The 3614-nt window shown below is 36.1% G+C and overlaps 1 non-coding gene across 1 annotated transcript; it reads left to right on the plus strand.

Moving 5' to 3' along the window:
• Nucleotides 1-630: 630 nt before the first annotated feature.
• On the plus strand, nt 631-836 carry LOC126005466 (small nucleolar RNA U3). The gene has a single exon (XR_007494539.1). It is a non-coding gene; the product is annotated as a small nucleolar RNA U3 (small nucleolar RNA).
• The last annotated feature ends 2778 nt before the right edge of the window (nt 837-3614 follow it).

Consider the following 3614-nt stretch of genomic DNA (forward strand, 5'->3'; position numbering starts at 1 on the left):
TTAAAAATGTGGTCTGTTTAATTGTATAATAGGTGGTTTGAGATATATATGTTTTATGATTTATTTATTCTAGGTAGGAGAGGTTACCCAAGTATGATAGAAATGTTGCAATTTAATTTGCTGGGTTGTTCTCTGGTTTGGGGGCTCTATATTTTCTAAGAAAAAAAATGTTAGTCCCCATCTGCTTAGAACCATTTGGTATAAATTGAAGAGTCCACAAGTTTTGTGGGGCAGCTAGTCTATAAGTAGTTTGTAGGGCCCACTGTCCTCTGCAAGAGTAGTCAGTCTCTGTGGGTTTTGGCATTAGGTGGTGGTGGTGAGTCCTCCCATGAGGTATCTTAGGGGTTGGCCAGATTTGTCCATGCTGTGACTTTAAAAGTTGCACATTTAATTTAATGAGGCACCAGTTTTTTAGTGGCATTGATTCTAGTGTCAAAAGCTTTATCATCTCTTGAGTGAATTTTTGAATGTTATTAAATGATGAAGTTTTGGTTTTTACATGCTATAATTCATGTTATATTTATATGCTAGGCTTCTCATCACCTATTAAATTATCTGTCTTTACCCTATTATATGATTTTTGGTTCATATATCATAAATTAATTGCAAATTAAAAAAATTGCCCTTGGAAAGACTATACTTTCAGGGATCATTTCTATAGTAATAAGTTTCTCTGATCATGTAGAGCACCGGAAGCCACAAGGATGAGCCAGAGCATCCTCTTCTGAGTGTGAAGTTGGCTCTAGGTGTAGCTTCTGCTGACTGCCTTTGGCCATTGATGATCGTTCTCCCTTTTCTCTGGAAAGTGTAGAGGGAAAGGATGCAGTCTGAGTGGTTAAAAAAAAAAAAAAAGTTGCCCTTGGAGTCCCTATGCCCTCCTCCTGCCTAGCTAGGATTCACAGGTTGGGCTGCAGGAGGGGGTTTGGCCCATTCACACCTACTTCTATCCTGTGCTGGTGCTGTCCATTCGTCGGGATTTACTAACTTCACTTCTTATATCAGTTTCTAACTGTTTACTTTGGCTCTCCAGGCCCTACCTTGCATCTGGTAAGTCAGGGCTAAAAGTTGACATTTTTATGAGAGTCCCACTGGAGCCCCAGAGGAGTTCAAAACGAGGTTAAATTTTTTTTTTTTCTGGCTGGGCTGCTGACAATCATGCTTGGGTGCCTAAACTCCCAGACTTAAGGATGGAAATATAAGATCTCCCCAAGGAATCGTTTTTACTGAGATCAAATTAGAGAATATATAATTTTCTGTATTTAATTTCAGTTCTATTTCTTCAATGTGTAGCATGCTTGCATGGTAGTCATTTTCATGGATGGGGAGATATCAAAATTATGGCCTGAGTTAGAGAAAAGAAAAGGAACATGCTGCCTGATGATGACAGTGAGCTGCGCTGCTTTGGATATTTTGCAGTTTTTAATTAAATTACTTTTTAAATTTAATTTTGTATTGAGACCATTGTGAATTACACGTCTTTCACAGTTGTATTTCAGGCCATAGTGACAGTAAATTAGGGCCATTCCCACCACCAGTGTTGACTTACCTCTACCACAGATCCTAGCATTCATCCCATATCTCCAGCCTTAGCCCCTTGAACTACTAGTGTAACAGGTCCATTTTATGTTTAGCCTGTTATAGTTTGGGTCTCTTTATTCTATTGTCATTGACTTTGGCTTAAGGTTTTAGATCTGACCATTTAATTAAGTCACTTTTAAGAAACATCATGAAGTGCCCCATTTTCCTCCACTAATAAAAGCATGTTTTTAAACAAAGTTATAATTAGCTTAAATCAGATAAGTGTATAATTTTTTAAGTTTAATTCAAATATGCATGCTATAAAAACAATAAGAAGAGCAATAATGCAGGGGATGTTACTTAACAAGGCAATGCAATTGAAGATATTTCCTTGGACCTGTTTTAATAAAACCCTGAAACATTATTTTTAGTTGCTGGAGGAATATTTTTTTTCCAACAAGGAGCAGTAATTATTGGCCCTTATGCTTAATAGAGTCTGCAGAGATTTTAGCCCTAGGGAGCCTTAGGGAGGCAGAGCATCTGAAAAAATGCAACTAAAGCAGTTTGCAGAAATGCAATAATTCAATATTAAATTTAAAATTGTTCTGAATATTACACATATATTTAGATATAAGAAATGTGAATACTAACTATTACCACATTTATCTCTGGGTTTTTAATCCAAAGCCATAGCACAACAAGATATAGCAAAGGGTTAGAGGAAATTTTATTCAGTAATAATTTTATAGTTTCATCCTTCTCCTACCACATATACAATATGATTCCTAGCATGTCATATGGTTAAACTTATTTGAGTTTTGCATTTTAAATAGTTATTCTTATTTGACTCTCTCTCTTTGCTCATTTACCAGCTGAACTTCACCAGTATAACCACAGAAGAGATTTTTTTATTTTTTGTGGAACAAATCTTTAAAATATATAAAGAAAGTAGCACATACATTTTTACAACACTATAAGAGGTATTTTGGGGTTCATATATCTTGCCTAGTTCAGATACTCTCAGTGGTAGTCTTTTTTACAACAATAATTTCTAATCAATGTACACTTTACTGGAAAAGAAAAAAATTACATTGACTGGACAACCACAAAAAAGAATTATATATGTTTGCTGCTTGAGAGTATATGCTTTTGGCATTCTTGATACCTGATCTATTATTAAGTGAGTCAAAACAACCATCCATCTTGCCTTTTTATAGTTTAAATAAATTCCAGAAACTTATTTTAACACTCAACAAGAAGCATGTCTATGTTTTAAGTTGCAGGAAATATTATGGTGTGACATAAATTGCGGCAAGTGAGATTTCAGACGTTGAAGGCTTCTCTCTGATCAGCCACTCACAAGTGTTACAACCTTAGACAAGTCATTTTGTCTTTTTTCAGCAACAATATTTATGTGCAAAGGAGAAAATTTTATTTGTTCAACAAATATGTATCAAATTTCTAATGCATCATCATAATGCTCTGAGAATGACTTAGAAACCAAGAGAAAAATAGCACCCTACTACATGTTGCTCTAAATCCCATAGTCTAGAACCTAAGAAATTGAATGACATATAACATTCTTCTCAGAATTAACACTTTTAGGGGCATTAGTGATGGCACTAGAGTTAAGCACTTGCAAGCCCTAGCCTAGAACTGATCTCGGTTCAATCCCCCGGCATCCCATATGGTCCCCCAAGCCAGGAGAGATTTCTGAGCTCATAGCCAGTAGTAACACCTGAGTGTCAACAGGTGTGGCCCCAAAACAAAAACAAAACAGAATTAACACTTTTAGTTTCTATTGTTTGTCAGATGCAATCATGGGTTGCACAAAAATAAAACATGGAAAGTTTAGTTCTGTTTTTTTTTTTGGTGGTGTTTTATTTTTTTGTTTTGTTTTGTTTTGTTTTTTGTTTTTTGTTTTTTAGATTTTGGGTTACACACGGTGACACTCAGGGGTTACTCCTGATTATGTGTTCATAAATCACTTCTGGCTTGGGGACCATATGAGACGCTGGGAGATCGAACTGAGGTTCGTCCTAGGTCAGCCACATGCAAGTCAAACGCCCTACTGCTGTGACCTGCTGTGGCCCCTA

Source organism: Suncus etruscus, chromosome 3 (assembly GCF_024139225.1).
Source record: "Suncus etruscus isolate mSunEtr1 chromosome 3, mSunEtr1.pri.cur, whole genome shotgun sequence".
Lineage (NCBI taxonomy): Eukaryota > Metazoa > Chordata > Mammalia > Eulipotyphla > Soricidae > Suncus > Suncus etruscus.